The following is a 12,455-nucleotide window of genomic DNA, read 5'->3' on the forward strand; positions in this document are numbered from 1 at the left end:
GTTCCACACTTGATTTGGGCTCAGATCATGATCTTGCAGTTTGTGGGTTCAAGCCCTTCTTTGGGCTCTGTGCTGACAGTGTGGAGATTGCTTAGGATTCTCTCTTTCTCTCTCTCTCCCTCTCTCCCTGCCCATCTGTAACTCGTGCTTTCTCCCTCTCTCTCAAAATAAATAAATAAACATTAAAAAATATTTTGAAAAAAATTTTTTAAAAAGCAGTGTTGACTTAAGTGGGACCCTTATTTAAAGAAGAACTTTCCGAGCACCTGAGTGGCTCATTTGGTTAAGCGTCCGACTTTGACTCAGGTCATGATCTCACAGTTCATGAGTTCGGGCCCCACATGGGGCTCTGGTTCTGACAGCTCAGAGGCTGGAGCCTGCTTCAGATTCTCTGTCTCCTTCTCTCTCTCCATCCCTCCCCTGCTTACAATCTCAATATCTTTCTCTCTCTCTCTCTCTCTCTCTCTCCCTCTCTCAAATAAATAAACATTAAAAAAAATTTTTTAAGTATTTTAAAGGTGTTCTAAGAGTCAGGGTGAAGACTCTTGAAGCAAATGGAAAGAAAAAGTCTCAGAAAATAAATAAAAGATATAAGGAAACAAATGGAAACTTGTGGAAACTGCTAAAGAACACATGAAACAAAAGTTTAAAAACTCAATGGATGGTTCAGTATGGCAGAATGGAGATGACAGGACAAGAATCGATGAAGATGGGTTGATTAAATGATAGATAGATAGATAGATAGATAGATAGATAGATAGATCCAACTGGGACATTTATCTTTCTTCATAAAGAGAATGCTCTAGTAATTGAACAACTTCTAGACATTTCTCAAAACATCTGTGTAGGGGCACCTGGGTGGCGCAGTCGGTTAAGCGTCCGACTTCAGCCAGGTCACGATCTCGCGGTCCGTGAGTTCGAGCCCCGCGTCGGGCTCTGGGCTGATGGCTCAGAGCCTGGAGCCTGTTTCCGATTCTGTGTCTCTCTCTCTCTCTGCCCCTCCCCCGTTCATGCTCTGTCTCTCTCTGTCCCAAAAATAAATAAACGTTGAAAAAAACATCTGTGTAACATTTTTATTGTTCAGAACTTCATTCTGCCCGTGAACAGTTTTAGTATAATGGAAGTTCATTTTATTGTTAAAAATAAATGAATAATAAATAAGAGAGGGCCTGGGAAGCACAAATGATATTCATGTATTATAAACCAAGAATTATGACTAACCCAATTTGGTATGCCTGAGGTACAACTAGAAAAAAATAATTATGGTAACTTTTAGAAGGGTAGAAAAAGGGAGAAGGAGGAGCAGTTAGGGGAAGAAGAGAAAAAGGGAGAAGGAGAAGAAAAATGGGGTTTTTTTTCAACCATTTAACTCTGAAATACACTTCATATAAGAAAGGCATGGGGTGCCTGGGTGGCTCAGTTGGTTGAGCATCCAACTCTTTCGGCTCAGGTCATGACTTGAGGGTCAATTGAGTCCTGCATTGGGCTCCAAGCTGAGTATGGAGACTGCTTAAGATTCTCAATCTCTCCCTTTGCTCCCTCCCCCTTTGCATGTGCTCTCTCTCTCTCAAAACAAATAAAGATGTATGTGTTAATTAATTTAATTAAAACAAAATAAAAAATGATTTTTAAAAAGTTTAAAATAAAAATTCATTAGTTCATGATGACACTTGAAAAAAAGTCTTATTCTGGGGGGCACCTGGGTGGCTCAGTCAGTTAAGCGTCTGACGGCAACTCAGGTCATGATCTCACAGTTCATGAGTTCGAGCCCTGTGTCGGGTTCTGTGCTGACAGCTCAGAGCCTGGAGTCTGCTTCCGATTCTGTGTCTCTCTCTCTCTCTCTGCCCCTCCTCCACTCACGCTGCCTGTCTTTCTCAAAAATAAATAAACAGTAGAAAAAAAACCTTATTTATAATTTCTCTGTGTTTGCGTGTGTGTATCCATCCATACATATATGTATATGTGTGTGTATGTACACACACACACACACACACACACACACACACAAACTAGGGTACCAATGAATTGATTTGAAAACTGATCAACAAAGGGCAGAATCAAGAATGTGTTCCACCTTTTTTTTCTCTTTGAGAGAGAGAAAGTGCACCAGCAGAGAGAGAGGCAGAGGGAGATAAAGAATCTTAAGCAGGCTCCATGTTCAGAGTGGAGCCTGACATGGCTCTATCCCCTGACCCAGGTATCATGACCTGACCTGAAATCAAGAGTCTGACGCTCAACCAACTGAGCCACCCAGGCGCCCTGAGCGAATGAGTTTTTATGATGTGATGCGCTTCAGTCAATTGCCTTTTCATATATAAATTGTCCTTTGTTAGGACAGTTGACTTCTATTGTCCTTTTGACATGACCCCAGTTGCTTGCTAACAGAGTAAGATATCCCAAATTCACTTTGTACATTTCATACCTCAGAATTGGAATCAATCATTTCTCAAAAGATCTCTGGTTCCTTTTGTTGAGAAAATGTATTTAGAAACCACAGTCTAGAAGAGATGGGTGCTCGCTGTTACAGGGTTTTTGTGGCATCTAAGCCTTTTCAGTGATCAGAGCTAGAATTATATTTTTTTAATGTGGAGGAAAATCACAACTTCTTACTGCATTTGCGATTATAATCTATAATTACATGGTTTTTGCTTCTATGATTTTATACTTCATTATCTTTCCTCTTAAGCTGAATATTTTTATTTCAAAACACATTAATATAACTACTTTTTTAATTTATCCCACAAGAAACCTTTAATAGTTTCAACATGATAATGAGACAACTGAATATGGCTTAAGATTTCTTTGTAGAATTTTTTGGTTTTGTTTTTGTTGTAGTTTTATATCATTTGAAGAATTTTTTTTCTCAGTGTGTTTATGCTATGACCTTGGAATAGTTGGGCTTATTTGTTTCAATTTGTTTTTTATTGTTATTCTTTCTTCATATAACTTTATCTTTTTATGTATCTAAAACATTAACATCATCCCAAGTCAAAACTATTTAATAACCTGAATTTATATGTCTGTCTTCTCCCCTCTATTTTTTTCTCTCCCCTCATACATAGCAATTAGACATTACTTTAACATTTCTTTCTTCTTTCTGTCTTATTTATTTATTTATTTATTTGGCAAAAATTAGCACACTTGACCCTATTCTCTACCTTGCTTTTTTTTTTTTCACTTAGCAATATATCCTAGAAATCACTTTATTTCAGTATTTAATGATCTTTTCACTGCTTCTTGGAGCTTCATCATATTTCATTGTGTGGATGTACCATCATATCTTCAGCTGGCTCCCTATTGGTGGACATTCTGGGCTGTCTCCAATCATTTGTTACTATAAATTAAACTACAACTTGGTGCTTAGATCATATTTTATTTTTGTTGGTGTATCTTTGGATGTTGTATCCTATGGATGTTGGTGTATCTTTGTTGGTGTATCCTATTCCTAGAAGTGGGATTGCTGAGTCAAAAGATAAATGATATATAACTTTGCTAACATGTCACCAAATTCCCTTATGAATTCCCTTGTAAATTCCCTTACAACTTAAGTTGTATCATTTGGGTTCTTGCCAGAAAGGTACCAGGGTTCCAGAGTGCCTGTTTCCTTCATATCCTTCTCAACAGAACATTTTCTCAAAATTTTGAGTGTTTGCCAATCTGATAGATGAGCAGTGATAAATATCCACATTTTATTTTTTCTATTTGATTATAATTGAGGTGGAGCATCTTTTAAGATGTGTAAGAGTGTTTTTGTTTAGTTCTCTTTCTGTGCCTATCTTTTGTCCTTTTCATTCCTGAAGAATTGTTGGTCTTTTTTTCCCTCAATTTTTCAAATGTTTAGGCCTTTACTTGTGATTTGAGCAGCAAAGCTTTTGCTAGTTGTCACTTGTCTTTTAGCTTTGCTTGCGCTGTTTTGCTCTGGAAAAAAAAAATTACAGCCTAATTTATCAAATTTTCTTTTATTGCTTATAGATTTTGAAACATAAGAAAATTTTCCTTCCCTTGGGTTATTGAAGTAGTAGGAACATTTAAGCTATAATTGAAAAAATGTTGGTGGCTCATTGTTTACTAGTTTGAGAGTTTAAAACTTTGGGTGCCCAACTTAGGGAGATCCCCACACTTAACACTTTTACAAGTTTTACCTCCAGAAATCTCATCTGGCTCTCAGGGTATAGGTTGAGAAAAATCCCTTTATGCTTCCAGTAGAGGTAACCATCATGAAATATACCCAAATTTTCTCCTTAACAAAAGCCTGCCCTCAAAGGAAATTATTTTACCAGAGTGTAACCTACGTGGAAGAAGAGAAATACCCAACTACAGCCGCTTCTACGCTTTTCGTCTCACCTAAGGGGGGAAAAAAAGCTGAAAATTGCTTGTAAAGGTCATAGCTTAAGGACACAGGCTCTTTGAAAGTCTGAAACCTAATTATAGAATTATGGAATCTTCTCCCCCACACATGTACACACACCTTGTGGTACTACATAAATCAGTCTCCTGTATAGTAACAGGGCATTCATTACTACTGAAAGAACTGCAAAACTCAGACTTTGTTCAAGAAAGAGTCTCTAGTAGGAGAGACGCCTGGGTGGCTCAGTCAGTTAAGCATCTGACTTCAGTTCAGGTCGTGATCTCGTGGTTCATGAGTTTGGGCCCTGCATCAGGCCCTGTGCTGACAGCTCAGAGCCTGGAGCCTGCTTCAGATTCTGTGTCTCCCTCTCTCTCCCCCTCCCCTGCTCACACTCTGTGTGTGTCTCTCTCTCTCTCAAAAACAAATAAACATTAAAAAATTTTGAAGGAAGGAAGAAAGAAAGAAAAGAAAGAGTCTCTAAGGAATTCCAAAGATGACAGGTGAGACGAAAACAAGGGCAGTATGGGAGATTTTAGCCTCTGTCTACAGCTACAGCAAACAGTAAACCTAGTCTAATTCAGATAAACACAAAACCTCACAATAAAGGCCTGTTTAACTCAATTCCCTTTACCTGATACTCCATGTCCAGCTTTCCACAAAAAAAGGGCCAAGGCATGCTAAAAAGCACAAGCATAGTCTGAAGAGATAAAGCAAGCTTCAAACCAGGCTCAGATGTGACATAAAGTGTGGAGCTATCAGACTAGGAATTTAAAATAACTGTGAGTGACATGCTAAGAGATCTAATGAAAATGTGAACATGTAAAACAAATGGGTAGTGTAAGCTGAGATATGGAAACTCTAAGAAAGAATCGAAAGGAAAGTGTAGAACTCGAAAACAATATAACAAAGAAAGATGCCGTTGATGGGCTCATCAGCAGACTGGATGTGGCTGATGGAAGAATTAACAAGTGTGAAGATGTATCAACAGAAACTTTCCAAACTGAGAAGGAGAAAGAAAAAAAAAAAGTAATAAGAAAAAGGAATGGAATATTCTAGAATTGTGGGACAATTAGAAAAGGTACAACACATGTGTAATGAAATACCAGAAGGAGAAGAAAGGAAGGAACAGAAGAAATATTTGAAGTCACTAATGGCTGAGAATTTTCTAAAAGTAATGACAGACACCATACCTCAGATCCAGGAATCCCAGAGAATGTCAAATATGAGAAATTCCAAAACATTTACACATGAACATATTATGTTGAAACTGCAGAAAAATCAAAGAGAAAATTTTAAAATAAGGCACAAGGTGTGGGTGGGGGTGGGGAGAACGCTTACCTATAGAGGAATAAAGATAAGAATTATATCAAGTTTCTCTTCAGAAACCATGTAAGCAAGTAGAGAACAGAGTGAAGTATTTAAAGTATTAAAAGAAAAAAGCCCCAATTTAGAATTCTTTATCCAGTTGGTACTTATCTTTCAAAAGGAAAGGAGAAGTAAAGACTTCCTCAAACAAACGAAAATTGAGGGAATTTGTCACCAGTAGATCTGCCTTACAAGAAATTTGTTAAAAGTTCTTCTGAGAGAAAGAAATTATAATGGTTAGAAACTCAGGTCTACGTTAAGAAAGTCAGGGTGTTAGGAATAAATGATGGTAAAATAACATTTTTTATTTTTATTTTATTTTTTTAGAGAGAGTGTGTGAGTGGGGGAGGGGCAGAGGGGGAGAGAGAGAGAGAGTCCTAAGCAGCTTCCACACTCAACACAGAGCCTGACATGGGGCTCAATCCCACAACCCTGCGGTGGAATCAAGAGTCGGATGCTGAACTGACTGAGCCATGGAGGCGCCCTATTTTTTTATTCTTAATTTAAGAGATAACAATTCGTTCACAAGAATACAGATAATGCATTTGGTGATTATAGCTTACAGATAAGGGAAATGACTGACAGCAATGTTAGAAGAGTAAAAGCCAAAGGAGAAGAGAAACAAATAGAAAATAGTTATAAATATGGTAGATATTAAACCAACTATAGTCACTTTAAATTTGAATGTTCCAAATGCATCAAATAAGAGACAAACTATCAGAATGTATTAAAAAAGAAAAAGAACTCAAGTATACGTTGTCTATAGAAAGTCACTTTAAATATAAAGGCACAGGTTAAAAATAAAGGGATAAAGAAAGACACACAAGGCTGATACTAATCAAAAGAAAACTGAAGTAGCTGTATTAATATCGGACAAAGCTGACTTCAGAGCAAGGAAAATTATCAGGGATAAAAGGGAGCATTACATACTGATAAAGGGATCAATTAATTCTCCAGTAAATCTTAGCTTTTCAAATCAGTGGCTATTTGGTTGTGAGCACATGATGGGGGTGGTAACAGAAAAGGACATGAGAGGAATTAGTGATAGAAGATCATGAGGAAATTTTTAGGGGTGATGGAGTCACTACCTTGACTGTGGTGAAGTTTCACCAGTGGACAGGTGTCAAAACCTGTAATGTGTGTCAATTATAACCCAATAAAACCCTTCAAAAAAAATTTTTTTAATCTACGCCATCATCCTTCTCTAACTGAAAGCCATTATTCCTTTTTCACAGGTAAGAAATTTGAAGCACAGACAAGTTAAGTTGCTTGCCCAAGATCGCACAGCGAATAAATAGCAGTGTCAGGATTTGAAGTTAATTTGACTCCAGAGTCCGTGCTCTTAAGCACTTTGTCTCAGTGAATTGAAGGAGGCCCGTGTTTCCATTGCTGGTTTTGGAGCTGGCCTAGAGGCTGTTTGCTATTATTGAAGTAATCCTTGAGGACAGGGACATCCAACCACTGAAGACAGAGAAGTTCTAGAGAAGGCCTGAGTTCTCCCAGTGTCAGGAAACCAATTTACAACTCTGCAAGCGCCATGGGGAAGTGATAGGGATGGTATGTGTGTATCACATTTGAGTCTGTGGGATCTGAAAAGGGACTCTTCTCTCATAGCCCTCCTCCCTCCTGGGCCATGCCCACCCACACTGCCCAGCGGCTGGCATCAACTTTCAGAGCTCCCATTCACATACTCTTGATAAGATGATCAGGGAGTACGCTGGGGAGATGAACTGATTATACCTACTGCAAATAAGGAGGAAGAATACTGTAGTTCGGTGAGGTGGACACATGCCTTCTTGGATCAGACTACCCTGGAACTGAATATCTGCCACTAACTAGATTTGTGACCTTGGGCAAACCCTTTCTTGATCCTCAGTTTTCCCAAAGATAATTTAGGAACCATGTACTTACTTACCTCACAGAATTATGAGTTTTCATTGAGATGACATAGGAGTGTCTTTTTTTTTTTAATGTTTATATATTTTTGAGAGAGAAAGTGCAGGCGCATGAGTGGGGGAGGGGCAGAGAGAGAAGGGGACAAAGCATCCCAAGCAGGCTCTGCACTGATAGAAGAGAGCCCGATGCAGGGCTTGAACTTACGAACCATGAGATCATGACCTGAGCCGAAGTAAGGTGCTCAACTAACTGAGCCACCCAGGTGCCCCGGCGGAATGTCTCACACAGGAACCAGCACATACCACAGTATGTGGTATGCACAGTAAATAATGGTTACTATTACTATTGCATGAACTTCCTTATTCTGTGGAAGGAATGCCACATTGGCTTGTGACTAGACCACGCAGTGAATTCACTGATACCTTAGGAGAGCTTTAAAAAGGAGGGTATGCCCCATGGTTTAGGTTGGATTTAGAGAGTCCTGCCAAAAGCAGAGTGGTAAAGAAAATGATCTCGGTGGTTTCATATGATCCTGATATTCTGTGGTCTCAGATTTTGAAACCCATCGATGAACTGAGAAAGGGAGTGTCAAAATGGACAGCTGACAGTCATAACTGTGGGCTTCCTTGTCTATGAACTCCTTGAAAGTAGAGACAAAGATATTTTTGTGTCCCTACTACCTAAAACAAGGTCTGGTGGCAATAACTGTTCAGTAAACATTTATTAAATCAGTCAATCCCCATACCTGCGCTTTGGGTTGCTGGTGGCAGGTCACCAGTTGTCCCTGTTTAGGATAGCTTCAGATGAGAGAAGTAAGAATGCATCCTATGAGCCACAGATAATATAAATCTTTCTGTGTAGGATAGTCTTATCATCCACCTTCCAGCTTAATCCAATTCAACATTACTTGAACACTTACTTATGCAAGTAACTTATGAACAACTTACCATGAAAGTTAAGTATTAAAAGAAATCTATCTACTAAATACAAATTAAATACTCTCATCAATAATAGATATTATCACTGCATGCTTATCCAGCTCTTGTCCTTCTCACACTGTCCAGGTCCCTCTGGGGATCCCCAGCAAATACTCAGCCCCTGACTCAGCTCAAGGGTCCATTTATTTGCTAACACCTTCCTGTTACTCAGCTCAATACTCCTAATTGTTCCAAGCTTCAGCTCCCTGGATAGGATCTGAGCTCCTGACCTTTGCATATTTTCTTTTTGTCATCTTGTTCTGAACCAAAGCCACAAAGATGCTATTTGCTCTGATTTTGTAGCTCTAGTTTTCCTCCGGCCTGATGCCTACTTTTCATGTAACTTTTTACAAAAAGAGAAGAGAAAGGGCTCTAGATTTCTTGAAGGGATCAGACCCTTTTCCCTTTGGAATTCCCTTTATAATGTCAATATTTTAAAACTATCAAACTAAACAAGGCAGATTTTTTAGCAAGCTAATAGATTAGGATCTTTGCAATATGTTACAGCTAAATGTCAGACTGGATAATGTCAACATAAATCAAAATGGCCACCTAAGAATTGAAATGGTGTGGGAACTACTTGGGTCCCTAACATTCAGGAGGTAACACTGCATTAGCAGTTGTCCAAGTTAACAATGTTAGGCAACTAAATGTGGAACCTCCTGAGCATATGTTGGACGTTAGCTGATCAGCATTGATATTAATCGTGCTTCGGACAGTAGACAGACAATCTATAAATTCCCAGTTGGCATCAAGGAAGAAAACTAATCTTACTTTCTTCTCTTGCTGTTGAAGCCCTGACCATATTTCTTGTTATACTTGAAGTAAGTTCATTGACTGTGCTCCATCTACACCTTGTACATACTTCTGTATTTGGGATTTACTGCCATCTATTCTAATTATTTCTTTATTTATCTCTCTCCCATACTAGCCTGTGAGATTCTTGAAGGCAGAGACGGTGGTTTACTAATACCTGCCAAGCCTGCAATGGAATAAGTAGGGGCTTGGGAATTAAAAAGATTTGAATTTAAATCCTGGCTCTTGAACTTTCTGTGTCATCATGGGTAAGTTTCTTAACTTCTCAAAGTCTAATAATGCTGATCTATAAAACAGGGATCTTAAAACCTACTTAGAAGACTTTATTAGGATTAAATTATATAACTGACTGTATTATAAAGATTCTTTGGTTGTAAACAACAGGAAGAAACTGTATCATTAACACTGGTTATAAGAACAGAAATAAACTCTGGCTAATTTGAGAAAAAAGAACATGACAACTAAATGCAATGTGTAATCTGGGATTGGATCCTGGGTGAGAAAGGGAAATTGATATAAATGACATTTTGGGGACAATTAGTATAATCTGAAAAGTGGATTACATGTAATAAAATAGTGTTAAATCTTACATTTCCTGAATTTGATCCTTATATTGTGGTTACATAAGAGGACATCCTTGTTCTTAGGAAAGAAACAACGTAGGATTTGGGGTAAAGGAGCATGGGTCTGTAACTTTGAAATGGCTTAGGAAAATATCATACATATATACTAAATATCCTGTATATAATATATATGTATAGCGTACACTTAAATACACATGCCACATACATAATATGTATATAACATACAGAGTGCAATAAAGTAAGTATGCAAAGTATTAATAATGCCTAAGTAAAGGGCATGGGAGTTATTTGAACTGTTCTGTCATTACACGTTACTTTGAAATACTTTGAAAATTCAAAACACTTTTACAAGAAAAAAGGAAGGATTTATTGAAATAATCATGGAACTCTCAAAATTAATAGGAAGGCTGAAGAACCAGGTGAAGAAACTCAACAGGAACCAGGACGAGGACTATCAGAGTACCCTGGAAAACATGATGTTCTTCCTTTCCATCAGTTCATACAGGACTCACAATCCTAGGACAGAGTCCTGTTGAGTGAATCAGCACAGGGAGAAGGGATGGGATCTGGCAGAATGAGTTTCCAGACGGATTTACCATTGTATTGCTCAAAACCCAGGACAGCGCCTGGCTCAGCACATGGTGGGTGCTCAAAAAGTAATTTTTAATGCACATTTGTCTTCTAGCACATGACAGGCACACAAGAAACCTACACAGGAGCGTTAGTTGTCTTCCTTTCCCTTTTGTACCTCTTAGCTATGTTCAAGTATACAATATACTGTTGTTAACTATAGTCATCATGCTGTACATTACATCCCCAGGACTTACTTATCTTTTCACAGAAGGGATTAGCATTTAAATTGATGGACTAAGAAAAGCAACTGACTGTCTCCAATGTGGGTGGGCATCATCCAATCCATTCAGGGATTGAATAGAACAAAAAGGCAGAGGAACAGTAAAATTCTCTCTGCCTGACTGAATGAGCTGGGACATCAGTCTTCTGCCCTCTTAGCTTTTGGTTCTCAGGCCTTCAGACTTGGACTGGTAGCTACACCATAGGCTCTCTGGCTGTTAAAACTTTCAAACTACACCAGTGGCCTTCCTTGGTCTCCAGCTTGCAGAGGACAGATCGTGAGACTTCTCAGGCTCCATAGTCACATGAGCCAATACCATTAAATACATACCTACATACAATACATAGTAACTCACTAACTCATTCACTCACTAATGAATTCACTAACTCAGGGTTCTCTAGAGAAACAACAAATAGAATATGTCTATCTCATACAGTAATACAGTAGTGCTAACTACTGGCAAGATGCCTCAGTTCCTCAGCATGTGGGCATCTTTGTAGGGCTAGGTGAGTATCTTTATGACATGGTACCTGGAAACTCCCAGAGAAATTGATCCAAGAGAAGCTGAAAGGGGCAGTATTTTTTTTTTTTTTTTTTTTTTTTGGCTTATCCTCAGAAGTCACACACTAAGACATCTGCTATATTCTTTTGGTTAAATGGACTAATCTTGTGCGACTAATGTGGAAAGGACTCTATAAAGGAGGCGAGGATCATTGGGTCCGTTTTAGAGACTGGGAACTACAACCAGTCACTAGGAAATGTAAACCAAACTATATAATTTTACTGGGCTCCAGCCAAACTGATAAATATAAACTACTTTTTTTTAAGTAGGCTCCATGCCTGATGTGAGGCTGGAACTCACAACCCTGAGATCAAAGGTTGTATGCTCTACCAACTGAGCCAGCCAGGTGCCCCAAATATTAAATACTTTTTAAATGGGGATTACATCAACAGCTTTTTAATGTAATTTCTGATTAAGGTGTTTGTTTGTATATACATATATACACACATATATCTACACACATACTTTGTAGAAATATATATACATATATATCTCGTACTCCTTTGTGGTATATATTATACTCTAGTAAGAAATGTTAAGTTGCTTAATCTAATATATTGGAAATTAAAATTTTACATTTTTCTGTCAATGTACATGTTCTGAACGTAAAGCCTGAAAAGAGGAGGATAAATTAGTTTTGGGAAAGTCACATTATCAGTCGAATCTTCTTACCGCTGTGCATAGGGGATGGTGGAGCTCAAGGAAGTTCTGCTAGAAATGTAGGAGAAGAAATATCCAGGTCCCTGAATGTCCAGACATGAGTTTTCTTGAGGTACAATCTACTTGCCATCCTTGTGTTAATATATCTTTCACAAGCCCCTTCTATTAGAAGTTCAAAACAGTTTACCAAGTCATCAGTATTTTTTTTTCTTGTTTGAAAAACCAGGGCATAAGCATATCTCCTTTTTGTGTCTTTAAGTGCTTATGGAATTGTCTGTTCACTTTAGACCACTGGTGAGTGCTAGTGTTCCTTTGCATTCCAGAAAAACATCTCTTCCAAACTCTGCCATAAGGAAAAAATTCTCTTCGGTTAGAATTTGCATATTTTTAAGCA

Source organism: Prionailurus viverrinus, chromosome D1 (assembly GCF_022837055.1).
Source record: "Prionailurus viverrinus isolate Anna chromosome D1, UM_Priviv_1.0, whole genome shotgun sequence".
In the NCBI taxonomy this organism is placed as follows: domain Eukaryota; kingdom Metazoa; phylum Chordata; class Mammalia; order Carnivora; family Felidae; genus Prionailurus; species Prionailurus viverrinus.